This window comes from Tenrec ecaudatus, chromosome 4 (genome assembly GCF_050624435.1).
Source record: "Tenrec ecaudatus isolate mTenEca1 chromosome 4, mTenEca1.hap1, whole genome shotgun sequence".
Lineage (NCBI taxonomy): Eukaryota > Metazoa > Chordata > Mammalia > Afrosoricida > Tenrecidae > Tenrec > Tenrec ecaudatus.
The window spans coordinates 118,303,962-118,319,464 of NC_134533.1; positions in this window are offsets into that span (position 1 = coordinate 118,303,962).

Sequence of the window (15,503 nt, forward strand, 5' to 3'; positions counted from 1 at the left end):
CATCCCGAATAGCAGCCCAGGCACCTAATTGTGTCACAAAAGCAGCATTAAAAATGTGCTGAGAACCTCGGCGTATGCGTGAGTCTCTACAATAGTTTTCTTGATGTAGTATTTACATATACACCTCCATGGGTAAACCACCTTTTTTTAATGACACTTTTAAAAATAAGTCATTTTATGGGGGGCTCTTACATATAACAATCCATAAATCAGTTATGTCAAGCAAACATACAGATGTTGCCATCATCGATTTCAAAACACTATTCTTGAGCCCTTTAATATCAGCTCCTCTATTCCCTCTCTGCCACCCTCTTGAACCCTAACTATAATTATGTTTATATATCTTACACCGATAGATCTCTTCACCTGCAATTCTGGGGTTCGTCGCCCTCCAGGGGGGTTACACTGCCATCATTACTGTCAGTTCTCCCTTCCCCCCCTCCCCTTCCCATACCCTCATGGAATTGCTACTTCCATTACTGTTTCTGAGGGGATTTTCTATCTTGGATTCCTTGTGTCAACAGCTGTCTGTACCAGTGTGCATATACCTGTCCAGCAGGATTTGTGAGATAGAATCGAGGCCATAATAGTGTGTGTGTGGGGGGGGGAGGATTAAAGAAACAGAGGAGTGTTGTGTGCTGTATTACACCCTGAATGTATTGTCCCTTTCCATGTGACCCTTCTGTAAGGGAATGTCTGATTATCAACTGATAGCCTTGAGTCTCCACTCTGACCCTCTCCTTCACGTTCATGTGATTGTTTGGTTTTGAACTTCTGATACCTGTTCCTGTTGATATCTCATGATCACACAGGCTGGCGTGCTTCTTCTAGGTGGGCTTTGTTGTTCCCCTGCTAGGTGACCTCTTGTATGACTTCAAGCCTTTAAGACCCCAGACACTGTATCTTTTAATAGCCAGGACCATCCACTTTTCCCACCACCTTCACATATGCATCCAGTTTGTCTTCAGCAATTGTGTTAGGAAGGTGGGTATCACTGAGTGCCATGTTATTAGGACAAATTGTTCTTGTATTGAGGGAAGGCTTGAGTAGAGGCCCAAAGTCAGTCTGCTGCCTTAATGTATTACGTTATAAATAAATAGATCAGTACCCCTCAGGAACAGTAATGGGAGTAGCAATACCATGAGGGTAAGGGAGAGATGTGGGGAGGAAAGGGGAAACCGATTTAAATGATTGACATATAATCTCCTCCGCCTCCCTGGAAAAAGATGAACAATAAAAAAGTGGGTGATGAAGGACAGTGTAAGGAAATTAATAATTTCTGATTTATCAAGGGTTCAAGAGGTGGGAGAGTAGGGGAGGGAGGGAAAAAAGAGCTGAAACCAAGGGCTCAAGTAGAAAGAAAATACTTTGAAAATGATGATGCCAACAAGTGCACAAATTTGATTGATACAATTGATGTATGGATTATTATAAGAGCTGCAAGAGTCCCCAGTAAAATTATTTCTTTAGAAAAGCATACTGAGAATCACACGACAGCCAAGTGGGAGCCCCAGATAATGCAAGGCTGGTTCAAGGTTAGCCAGGGAAAAATTAGTCACACAAGAGGTTAACAGGTTATTGAAGAAAAATATATCAGTTGGCGAAGCCTAACTAGCCCGCATTAAACTCATTGAACCAGGGAGATGGGACTTCCCCAACTTCATAAAGAACAGCGACAACACCTACAACTAAAATCATACTTAGTTGTGAGAAAGTAATCAGATGCCTTCTCCCGAAGAGTGGGAATAAGGTAAGGATATCTGTTTTATTTCTATTTAAAACTACTGTAAATCTTATCTATTGAAATAAGAAAACATACTATAGATTGGGAAGAAAGAGAAAAAACTTTGTAGACTACACATTGTATATGTAGAAAATCCCAAAGAATGGACAAAAAATCTGGAATACATAATTATAGAAAAGTTGCAAGATAAGGTTAGGAATATGGAAGTCACTTTCCTGTGTAGAAAACCCCAAAGATGGACAAAAAATCTGGAGTAAATAATTACAGGAAGGTTGCAGGTAATTACATAAGGCTAGCATGCAAAAAATCACTATCCTATCTAACAGCAATAAACTATTGCAATCTGAAACTTAAAACGATGCTATTTACATTTATACCCCCCAAAATGAAATAAGATGATGTCAACTTAAAATGTACAGGAGTTATATGAGGAAATCACCATAAAACCTTGATTGGGAAGAAAGAAATACTGTTAAGATGGCAATTCTCAATGTAATCCCAAGAAAAATTCCAGCATTTTTTTTCCTGGCAAACAGTAGGATTTTAAAAAATCATTTTATTGGGGGCTTGTACAACTCATCACAATCTATACATCCATTGTGTCAAGCACATTTGTACATTTGTTGACATCATCATTCTCAAAACATTTGCTTTCTACTTGAGCCCTTGGTATCAGCTCCTTGTTTTTCCCCCTCCTTCCTCATCCAGCAATTTTTTGGTCAGTATCAACAAATTGAGTCTACAGTTGATGCAGGAAGACAGAAAGTAAAATGAAAAACAAGATACCAGCATAATGCTGAAGAACAAAGTGGGAGGACTGACACTACGTGAACTTTAGAAAGCCACAAAAATTGAGACAGTGAAAGATTGATCAGTGAAACAGGCAGATGCACAATCAATTGAACTTTGACAAAAGAATGAATACAATTCAATTCGGGAAAGAAGGATAGTGTTTTCAACAAATAATACTGAAATACTTTGACATCCATATGCAGCACACACACACACACACAATATCCTTACACCTTTCACAAAAATTAACATGGACCTTAGACCTAAATTTAAGCATGAAACTGTAACAGAAGATAACTTAGAAAGAAATCTTTTTTAAAAATCTAGGTGATGTTGGTTTGGTATTGAGTTTTTAGATAAAAAACAATCATGAAAGTAAAAATGTTAAGTTGCATTTTATTTTTTTTAAAGAAATACCCTGGGTGGGGAGGGGGGGATATCTGTGTACAGATAAGAGCTGGAAACACAGGGAATCCGAGACAGATAAACCCCTCAGAACCAATATTGAGAGTAGGAAGGTAAAGTGGGGTGGGGGAACCAATCACAATGATCTACATATAACCCTCTCCCTGGGGGACGGACAATGGGAAAGTGGGTGAAGGAAGACATCGGTCAGTGTAAGACATGAAAAATAATAATTTATAAATTATCAAGAGTTCATGAGGGAGGGGAAAAAGAAGCTGATTCTAAGGGCTCAAGTAGAAAGAATGTTCTGAAAATGAGGGCAACAAATATACAAATGTGCTTGATACGATGGATGGATGGATTGTGATAAGAGTTGTGCGAGCCCCCAATAAGACTATTTAAAAAAAACTGAAAGACATTATTTATTAAGAGGAAGAAGTTACCATGAACTGGGAGAAAATATTTGTGGAAACATAAAGGACGTGTATCCCAAAAATATAAACAACTTAAAAAATCCAGCAATAAGAAAGCAACCTGATTTTCAATGGTCACTGAAGATCTATAGGTGGCAAATAAATACATGAGCGGATACTTGACATATGTCATTCCAGACCAAACTGTCCTCTAGGGGCCCCGCAGGACAGTGTAGACTTCTCCATAGGACTTCCAAGGTTGTGACTCAGAGAGGCAGACCGGCACACCTTCCTCCTGTTGCTTCAAACTGCCAACTGGAGACTCAGGATGCCAAGCAGTCCTACCACTGCTGCTGGTACAGCACTAAGAACTCTCCCTGCCATTGAGTCAGTGCCGGCTCCTAGACACCCGCCGAGGACATTTATCTGGCCCGCTGGGTGCTTTTGCCCCATTTGTTTTTTTACTTCAAAATAAGATATGTGCAGTGTGCATAGAAATTTGTTCATAGTTAAAAAAAAAACACAAAAACTATGGTCCGGCCCTCTAACAGGTCTGAGGGACAGTGAATTGGCCCCCTGTTTTAAAAGTTTGAGGACCCCTGCCCTAGAGGGCAGGCAGAACTGCCCCAGTGAGTTTCTGAGACTGTAACTGTTTACTGGAATAGAAAGTTCATCTTTCTCCCCAGGAGCCGGGGTGGTTTCGAACTGTGGGCCTTGTGGATCACAGCTCAACTCCTAACCATGACACCAGCTTCTATACTAGGCCTCTAGGAAATTGCAAAATTAAAACAATAGTGAGAGTTCATTCAACACCTACTAGAATGGCTGGGATTAAAAGTCTCACAAACTGATACCAAATTCTGCTAAGAACACAGAGCAACATTCATTGCTGGGGTGATGCAAACTAGTTCATCATTTCAAAAGAGGCACATTTCTTAGAAAGCTAAACATAGTCTGTGTTGTCATTAGATGCCGTGGAGTTGATTCCAACTCAACAGAGTGAAACGTAGCCCCACCCTGCGCATCCGCACAATCATCGCTGCGTTCGAGCCACTGTGGCAGCCATTGTGTCCAGGCCGTAAACTTTACGGGAGCAAATAGCCACAACATTTCACAGGGAGCAGCTGGTAGAGTTGAACCACCGACCTCTCAGTTAGCCAGTCTAACGCTTACACTGCAGAAGTGAGTGAATGCCAGGCTTGGGCCAGATGCACCTCGCCCTTAGGGTGGTGGCTTTACTCTTTAACACGTGGGAGCTCACGGGCATGGATGTGCCTGATGCAACAGGCCACTTGACTCTGCAGTTTCCAGGGGCGTCCGTTATGGGCTCGAGTGAAATGAAATCCCCGACAATGTCAGTCTTTTCTCTTTATCATGACGTGGCTTGTCGGTCCAGTTCGGAGCGTTTTTGTTTCTTATGTTGAGGTGTAGTCACCAATCATTAGCAAGTGCTTCGAGCCCTCTTGTCTTTCAGCAAGCAAGGTTGTGTTGTCTGCCTAGCCCAGGTGCTTAGTGACTGCCAGTCCTGAAGCCACATTCATTCTGCATGCCATCCGGCACACAGGTTCCAGGATGCCACCCTGACACTTGCTTCTCCTGATTTTAAGTCACGTGACAGTATCTCTTGGCCTATCTGGAGGCTCCTCATGAGCACAATTATGTTTTCTGAGTTCTGATTCTTTTCAATATTATCTGTAATTTATTATGGTTACACAGTCAAGTGTCTTTGCATAGTCAATAAAGCACAGGTAGACATCTTTCTGGTGTTCTCTTTCAGCCAAAACCCACCTGACATCACTATTGAGATCCCTTTCCCATGTCCTCTTTCTGAATCCTGCTTGAATTTCTCGAAATTCCCTTCCAGTGACTGCTACAACTGTTTCGGACTAGCGGAATTTCACTTGCGTGTCACATGAATGATACTGCTGTGATTGGGTCCTGTCCGGTCACAGTAACTGCATGCACAACAGAAGAAGGAACTGCCCAGCCCCATGCCATCCCCAGAATTCTTACACTCCAACCAGCTGTTGCCCCCACTGTGTCCATTCAGATTCTGGAAGGCCTTCCTCTTTTCTTTCTGAACATTTTATTGGGGCTCTTACAGCTCTTGTAACAATCCACACATCATTTGTATCAAGCACATTTGTACATATGTTGCCATCATTATTTTCTAGACATTTACTCTCTATTGAGCTCTTGGTGTCAGCTCCTCTTTCACCCCCCCTCCCATCCCCACCCTCATGGCCCCTTGGTAAATTATAAATTATTATTTTCATATCTTACACTGACTGCTCTCTCCCTTCCCCCATGGTTTCTGTTGTTCGTCCCCCTGTGGTGGGTGCGGTTATGTGTGGATCATCAGACAGATCACTTCCCCCTTCCTCCCCTCCTTTCCCCTTTGCCCCCTCCCCTCCTGGCATTGGTACTCCCATTCCTGTTCCTGGATTCCATGTGGGGTGAGCTCGTATGTCTTATTTGCACATGCTCTGGTCTAGCCCAAAGTGAAAGGGTCATGATGGTGGGAGTGAGGAAGCCTCAGGAACCAGAGGAATATTGTGTTTCATTGGTGCTACACTGCGCCCTGGTTGACTCATCCTTTCCCTGTGATCCCTCTGTGAGGGGATGTCTCATTGTCTACAGACGGTTTGCGGTCTCTGCTCCAACCTCTCTCGTTCGCAACAATATGATTTTGTCTTTTTTTTTTAATGACCTTCTACTTTACCAATCACGATGTCCTTCTTCAGGGACTGGTCCTGATAACATGTCCTAAGTATGATCCAGTACTCATGTTCTGAAGTATTGTTATAAATTGAATTATGTCTCCCTAAAACAGTGGTTCTTGATCCTTTAAAACAGCTCATGTTGTGGTGACCCCCCCAACCATAAAATGATTTTCGTTGCTACTTCATCCCTGTAATTTTGCTACTGTGATGAATTGGGCGACCCCTGGGAAAGGGTCCCGCAACCCCCAAAGGGGTCTCAACCCACAGGTTGAGAACCACTGCCCTAAAATATGTGTTGTAAATCCTAACCTTTTATTCAGGCAGTTACAATCACACTTGGGAATGGGTTGTCTTTGTTATGTTAATGAGGCAGGATGAGTGTAGGATATTTTTTGTGTTAATCTCTTAGAGCTACAAAATGAGATTAAGCAAGTGAGCAGAGAGAGGGAGGGAGAAATGCCAGTATGAAGGCTGCTGGGGGCAGAAGCTGGGAGCTGACAGCCTCCTCTAGAGCTGACACGGAGGTTGCCCTCCTAACTGTGCGAAAATCTGGTTTAGCAAAGCCACGCGCATGCAGTGTTTTGTAATAGCAGAACTCGTAGCTAGGACACGACCCAACGAGCCAACTACTTGTGCACAAAGATGCTCACTGTACACGTGTAATCATCTCCAAGCAGGGTCAGCCAGATGTCCTTCCGCGGGTCAGCAGAGACAAATGTGCTCTCTGTCACAAAAAGCCACGGAGGAACGTTAAACGCGTAAGGAAACCATGCAGCCGTGTGGCCTGTGAAGAAGCCCCGCTGGCCAGATAGCACTGAGGTCCCATTGTGGAAAAGGATCCGAGGTGGAGGGCGGGGAGGAGAGCGGACTCACGGCAGTGAGCATTTGTCACAGCCCAAGCCCATACGGTACAGAGTGGACCTTAATGGAAACGAGGCACTTTATTTTAAGAGCGGACCAGTATTGGGTCACTAATTGTGACAAATACAAGATAGGGGGACTGAACCGGGAGGTGGGGGTGGGGGTGGTGTTGGGGTTGAGGGAGCAGGTATATGGACTTCAGTATCCTATTTTTTCAATTATTCTGTAAACATAAAAGTGTACTCAAAAACGTCTATTATTATTTCAAAGCAAACAGAAAGCAACAACAGGGACTCATTCCACCAAGTCCTCTGGGCGACCAAGAAAGACCCGGGATATCTGGCCCTGCCCTCACCCACCGGGTGCCCAGGCTCCTGGCCACTGCCTGCTTCGGGGAAGCCACCAAAGATGGGCCAAGAAGCCCCCAGGAAGGGAGAAAAAGGCTGGGCTCGGTCAATTTTCTCTCTATCCGCACTTCCTTCCCAGCCCTGACTGTAGTTCCTCAAGTGGCCAGCAGAGGACGCTTCCTGTATATTTTAAAGTCTGAGCGCCCGAGTTTGGGAGGGAGCGTGGCTCCAGTCAATTTGGGACTCCCGTCCAGCTCCGCTGCTCGGAGGCTTGTTACTCTTCTCCCTATAGACCACCAGCTCCTCACCAGTAGCTTCTTCCACAGCCCCCTGCAGAGCCTCTGCCTTCTCCCCCTGAAGCCAATTATCGTCAGCTTTACCTGCCAGGATCGAAGGGGCCTGCTGGGGGTGTGGATGGGAGGAGAGGTGGCGGTTGGGGAGGAACCTAGGGAAAGGGGAGGGCCTATTTGGACTGGGAGGAGCCAGGGTGGGATAGTGGTTATGCGCAGTGCTGCATCCGCATGGCCAGCAGTGCAAACCCACCATCCTCTCTGCAGGAGAAGGAGTGGACTTTCCACTCCGATAAACAGTTGCCTTCTGGGAAACCCACGGGGGCGGGGGTGCTATGAGTCAGCACTGACTCTGGCGGTGAGTTTGGGTTTTAGGTTTCATTCGGACTGAGGAGGGAGGGCCTCATCAAAGGTTCTCTTGAGGAAAGGTTTCCCGAGTGTGGCTCCCAGGCCAGCAGCATGGGCATCACCTGGACATGTATGAAGACACCACAGTACCTGGCCCTCTCCCAGGCCAAAAGCGAGTCCGAAACTCTGGGAATGGGGCTCAGGAATCTGAGTTTTAACAAGCCCTCCATATGGCTCTGATGGGTTTTGCAGTTTGAGGACCACTGCTTTTGAGTACCAACAAAGGTCTGCTCAGTGTTTCTGAGCTTCATTTTCTTTGTCAGAAACATGGGGAAATAATCCTGACCTCATAAAGTTGCTGTGGGCTGCTTAGGTCTTTCAGTCAACAAGTATGTATTGATTGCATTTTTATTTTTAAAAAAGCTTTGGAGTGCAGCAGAGAGACAGATCCAGCCCCTTCCTCAAGGATCATATCTTCATGCGGTGCCAGCACACACTCGGGAGCCCTGGCGGCATAATGCATTACCAGCTGGGTTGCTGTCTTCAAGGTCAGCAGTTCAAAGCCAGCTACCACTCCGAGGGAGAAAGATGAGAGTTTCTACTCCTGTAAAGGTCTACAGTCTCTCAAACCCACAGGGGCAGCTCTACCCTGTCCAGTTAGAGTTGCTGTGAGTCGACTCAATTTGCTGGTATAGAGAGGCGCCTTTGAGTCAGCCCCAACTAATAGCAAGCCCGTGTACAACAGAATGAAGCGCGCCTGGTGAAGTGTGTCGGCCTCACACTTGTAGCTTGAGTCCAGTGTTGCAGCCTCTGTGCTAATCCAGCCAGTGAGTGTCTTCTTCCTTTATGATCACCCTCGACGTGACCAAGCACGCAGATCTTTTTCAGGGAATGGTCTCTTCTGAAAACATGCCCCAAACACATGAGACAAGGTCTTGCCATCCTCTCCCCTAAGGACCACTCTAGCTGTATTCCTCCAGGCCAGATGTGTCAGTTCTAGCAGCCTGTGACACTTTCGATATTCATCCCCACACTATACTCCACCTGTACCCGTGCACCTGTCTTACTGGTGGGTCCCCGTCTAGCTTTCCCATGCACCTGAGGCAAGCAGAAACACCCTGCTTAGGTCAGATGCACCTGAGTCCTCAAAGTGAGATCCTTGCTCTGCGGAGAACTGGGTGAGGAAGACGTCGGATGGTGTAAGATGATAAAATAATAATTATTTATAAATTATCAAGGGTTCGGATGAACTATCTGGAGGAAAAACAACGGGACTGACAGTTCCGGGGGGACATGGGATAGGGGGAGGTGGGGGTTAAGGAAGTGGTGTTAACAAACTCAGGGACAAGGGAACAACAAGGGATCCAAATTGGTGGTGAGGTGGGTGTGGCAGGCCTGGTAGGGAATGATCAAGGGTAAGGTTACATAAAGAAGAGGTATAGCTGTAACCCAGGTGGGGACAGAGCATGGTAGTGAGGCAGGAGGAAAGTCAAGGGAAATAGAGGAAAGAGCTGGGAGGCAAAGGGCATTTACAGAGGTCTAGACAAAGACATGTATATGGAAATATATGTATATGAGGATGGGGAAATCTATGTGTCTATATTTATAGGTTTAGTATTAAGGTGGCAAAGGACCCTCAATACATGAATACTTTGTTCTGTTAAATTGGCATTCTATGATGCTCACCCTCCAGACACAACCACTGAAGACAAAGCGGGTGAACAAGCAAATGTGGTGAAGAAAGCTATCAAAAGATATAGCATCTGGGGTCTTAAAGGCTTGATAAACAAGTGGCCATCTAGCTCAGACGCAACAAAGCCCACATGGAAGAACACACCAGCCTGTGTGATCACATGGTTCCGAAGGGATCAGTTATTAGGCATCAAAGAACAAAAAATCATATCATTGGGTGCACACCTCCATGATATGATCACTGAGGACAAACGGGTGCATAAGCAAATGTGGCAAAGAAAGTTGATGGTTCCTGGCTATCAAAAGAGAGAGCGTCTGGAGTATTAAGGCTTGAAGGTACACAAGTGGCCATCTAGCTCAGAAGCAACAAAGTCCACATGGAAGAAGCATACCAGCCTGTGCGATCACGAGGTGTCGAAGGGATCAGGTATCAGGCATCATCAGAAAAAAATAATCTTACCATAGTGAATGAAGGTGGAAGTGCAGAGTGGAGACCCAAAGCCCATTTGTCGGCCACTAGAGATCCCCTTGCAGAGGGGTCTAGGGGAGGAGATGAATCAGTTAGGGTGCGATATAGCACTGATGAAAAATACAGTTTTCCTCCAGTTCCTAAATGCTTCCTCCCCCCCAACTACCACGATCCGAATTCTACCTTGCAAGTCTGGATAGAGCAGAGGCTGTACACTGGTACAGATAGGAGCTGGAGGCACAGGGAATCCAGGGCAGATGATCCCTTCAGGACCAGGGGTGTGAGGGGTGATACTGGGAGGGTAGAGGGAGAGTGGCTTGAAAAGGGGGAACCGATTATAAGGATCTACATGTAACCTCCTCCCTGGGGGACAGACAACAGAAAAGGGGGTGAAGGGAGACCTCGGACAGGGCAAGATATTACAAAATAATAATTTATAAATTATCAAGGGCTCATGAAGGGGGGAGCGGGGAGGGAGGGGGAAAAAAAGGACCTGATGCAGAGGACTTAAGTGTAGAGCAAATGCTTTGAGAATGATTGGGGCAGGGAATGTACAAATGTGCTTTACACAATTGATGTATGTATGGATTGTGATAAGAGTTGTATGAGACCCTATTAAAATGTTTAAAAAAATTATCAAGGGGGAGGGGGAAGCAGGGAGGGAGGGGAAAAATGAGAAGCTGATACCAAGGGCTCAGATAGAAAGCGGGTGTTTTGAGAATGATGATCGCAACATATGCATGAATGTGCTGGACACAAATGATGTATGTACGGATTATAAAAGAGTTTATGAGCCCCTTATAAAATGATTTAAAAATAAAAAATAAATAAAGAGGCCTTGTACCACAGATCTGCCCCAGGCAAGACATCCTTTGTTCTCTTGATGGCCACTGCCCTGTGTGCTGATTGTGGAGCCAGGTAAAATAAAATCCTGGACAACTTCAGTCTTCTCTATTTTTCATGATGTTGCTTCTTGTGTCTGCTTGTGAGGATTTTTTCTTTCTATTGATTTCTAATCCATACGCAGGGCTCTAGCCTTTGATCTTCACTAGCAAGTGCTTATGTCCCATGGCTTCCCGCAAGCAAGGTGTATCCTCTGTATCTCCCAGGCTTTAATGAGCCCTCCTCTGATCCTGATGCTGTTAGACTGCTCGGGTGAGAAATACTTCGGTTCTTGGCTTTGCATACAAAAGAATTCATGCCAAGCCTAGCTTGTCATCCAAGTGGGCTTTTATAAAGAATGGAAGAAGTTTCAGGTTTTTCAGTCTCAAAGAGCGCACGCTGTTTTAGGGAAGGGTGCCACACCGCGCAGCGTGCTACTGAGACGCGGGCCACCTCGTGGGACTGCACACCCACACCTGGTAGCCTGAAGCCAGAGAGACCAGCACTGCCGAGCTGGCACAGGACAGGAGCCGAAGGACGAGGAAGAGAGGAAAAGGGCCGGTGATGCAGTCCTGGTATTTGGGGCCTCTGGCTAAGAAGCGGGGTCGACAGTATTGGTTGACCCCATTGGCTGATTAAGCCCACCTGGGCCTCCTTTGCGCCCCCCCCCCTCCCGGTGTGCCGCCACCTGGCCCACCTGAATTGGTGCATGCCCAGTAGTGTTTATGGATTGCTAAGGCTCGCCTGATTCTCCCCTGGCCTCTGGACAATCCCCCTGGCCCCTGTCCTGCTGCCCAACAATGCTGCCTTCATCTTCATGCAGCCCAGTTTCTCAGGCTATTTGCTCAGCAATTTACATATGTATGGTGAAAGGATGCAGCCCTGACACACACCTTTGCTGGTTTTAGAGCATCCCGTATTCTTTGTTCTGTTAGGAGGACTGCCTCTTGGCTCTGTACAGGCTCGGCAGCATAGCTATGGCTGGAATTCCCATTCTTGGTATGATTCACTGTGGTAGTAATGCTCTTAATACCAGACTGACCCCACGGTGGTGTAGATTAATGATGTTCCGAGTGTTCAACTCTCTCAAGATGCTGTTCTGCTCAATTCCCCCGCCTCTCTTGAGTATTTCCCCTCAGACCCTGGGGTTTTTTGGCTCACTGCAGCATCCCACAGAAACTCACAAAACTGAGCAAATGTCTCATGTGGTCCTAGGTGCTGCTCAGTCCAGAATCCAAAGGTCAGGCAGAGATGAAGCAAACGCAGAGTCTAGAACCAGAAGCCCAAAATGTCCACAAGATCAGGCTCAGTCGGGAAAGAGGCCATGTGTGTGAGAGATGCATGGTGGTACCATTATTTGTCGAAGGGAAAGGAAAGAGGGTGTCTCAAGTCACACCCTGTAATACAGTAAGCTGGGGTCTTAAAGATGGCCGGAAGGAAACCGGGGCTCCGGCCAGAGTCAGAAGATGTGGTTCAAGAGTTATCACTACTGATATGAGATGATCTTGGGCCAAAGCAGAGAATACCAGAAAGATGTTTACTTGTGTTTCACTGAGGAGAATGGAAAATCCAGAACACCCATTTGTGTGCATTTGGAATGTATACATGGAACAGAGGCAGTTGTGTGAACAGAACAAGGGACTGCGGCATGGTCTCAAATCAGGAAATGTGTGCGACAGGGTTGTGCCCACTCACTATCCTCGTGCCACCTGTAGGCTGAGCAAATCATCAGAGAAGCTGGATTACAGGAAGGAAGACCCAGCAGCAGGATTGGTGGAAAGATTATGAACAGCTTTCTTATGCAGATGACCCACCTTGCTCGGTGAAAGTGAGGAGGACTTGAAGCCCTTGCTGATGCAGATCAAGGATTGAGCCTTCAGTGGGATCACAAAATGTAAAGAAGGCCAAAGCCCTCACAACTGGTCCAATTAGTAACATCATGATAATGGAGGACGGGTTGAAGTGTCAAGGATTTTGTGGCTTGGGTTGCTTGGATCCACAAGCGATGCTCATGGAAGCAGCAGTCAGGAGATCGAAAGGTGTGTTGCATTGGGAGAATCTGCTGCACAACCACTTTAGAGTGTTGAAAAGCAGGGATGTTACTTTGAGGACTAAGGTGCGCCTGCCCCAAGCCATGGTATTTACCATTGCCCCATATGCATGTGACAATTGGACAGTCAATAAGCTAGACCAAAAAATAATGCATTTGAATTGTGCTGCTGGTGAGAACATTGAAAGTATCATGGACTGCCCAAAGGACAAACCAATTTATACGCACTGAGTTCAAGGAGGAAGAATATGTTTTAGAACTGAAAGTGGTGATAATTGTACAACTCTTCTTGCCATGATGGAATTATTGAATTGTATGACATGTGGGTAAAGTGCTAATATAACTGTTTTTTAGAAAGAGTACTGTCAGACTGCTCGTTGGAGACAAGGGTGTCAAGACTTCATTTTATATAATTTTGACATGTTGTCAGGAGAGCGCAGTCCTTGAAGAAGGACATGATACTTGCTAAAGTAACGGAGCAGCAGAAACGAGGAAGGCCCGTGTTGACTAGACACTCCTGGCTAGGGGTGGAGTCAGGCCTCTCACTGAGGTCACAGCCTGATACTGTCCCCTTGGGTGTGCGACCAACTGATAAGGAGGGCCCTCTTTCCTCCTTTCCTTCCCACTTGCAGACCCTGAGAGCTGCCAGAGCCTTGCTATGCTTCCACCAATCTTGGCTCATGGGACTTTGAACCCACCACCCTGTGATCTTCCTGCACTCTGCATCACTGCATGTGGCTGCGTGGGTCTGGAGAGGGCCTTCTGGACAAATATTGAACTTGTGGACTTGAGAGGGACTGGGCTCCGATGTTTGCTTGACATAATTCTTGATATAAATCTCTTTCATATGATATACGAGTGTCTCTGGATTTGTTTCTCTAGTCAGAAACAAATCGGCCTAACAGTCTTTAACGAAATGGATGGGCACAGTGGCTACAGCAGTGGGCTCAGGCATAGGGACAATTGTGAGGTTGGCACAGGACTGGGCACTGTTTTGTTCTGTTGTGCAGAGGGTCACTGTGTTAGCTTGGCCTGTCTATAGAGCAGGCGTCCTCAAACTACGGCCCGCGGGCCACATTTAGCCCACCTAGGACATTTATCCAGCCCGCCGGTGTTTCTGTCCCGTTTGTTTTTTTACTTCAAAATAAGATATGTGCCGTGTGCATAGGAATTTGTTCATAGTATTTTTTTAAACAATAGTCCGGCCCTCCAACCTGTCTGAGGGACAGTGAACTGGCTCCCTGTTTAAAAAGTTTGAGGACCCCTGGCTAGAGCAACAAATCCATAGGCACTCATATGTATATAAGAAAAAGCTTTATATACAAGAGCAGATGAATATTGAGAAAGCATCCCAGCCCAGTCCAGATCAAGTCTATAAGTCCGATATTAGCCCATATGTCCGATACCAATCCATAAAGTCCTCTTCAGACTCATGAAACACATGCAATGACACTGAATACAGGTAGATCACAGGCCAGTGGGTGGGAAGTCTTGTGGATCCAGTGGCATCGTAAGCATCTCAGCGCTGGCAGGGGTCTCTACGTGGCTTCTCTGGTTCCAGAGGTCTGGCTCCATCAGCCTCTCTCCATGTGTCTTCTCCACAGGGATGCTTCACAGGGAGTGAGCCAAGAGAGAGAAAGATAGGGTGTCTTCCGCCTCCAAGGAGGAAATACAGGAGTTCCCAGAATCCTCGGGAGAAGGCCATGCCCACACAGAGAGGCCTCATTGTCTCTATCCTGATTGACAGGCTAGACTCCATCCATACACTCTTAATCCTCAAATTGACAGATTATGTAACACCAGGGCCACTATGAGTCAGAACCAACTCGAAGGCACCTAGTAACAGCAGAGGTGGGAAATTATTTTGAGGCACCTGGTACCTACCAAATTTCTTCTAGAATGGCCATGTCAATTGATACACCCTTTTATGGTAGTGCTTGAGTGCGCCGATCTTCCCAGGGCTGGGCTAGCACTGAAAAATAACATTTAAAAACGTTCTTCAGATCGTACAACTCTTCTGAATATGCTGTCACTATTGACTTTCATGGTTTGTGAGTTATATGCCAATAAAATGTTTTTTCTAAGTTTTCTTCATTTGATTGCTTCCATTTGCTTCTTTTAACTAACGCCAAACAAGAATAACCATGAAACTTTCACATGATCATTAGCCATTTGAGTTTACTCCCTTGTAGATTCTGCCTAGATTTCTTTTGTCCATTTTTATTTCTGAGGACTCGACCTCCTTTTTCGAGGTTCAGAACACTCCCTCCCTAAACATATTTGTCCTGCTCTTTTGACAAACTTTAGCTTTGTAGTGTTTCTTACTGGACAAGCATTTTAATTAAAATATTTGTTTTTAATCTATTCATTTAACTTTGTCGTTTCTTTTATGTATATTTTATGAGATGATTTTGTCCCATCTGAACATCAACCAAATGCGTGCTTTAGTTTTTTTTCGTCAAACTCCAAAACGGACTCGATGAGAGC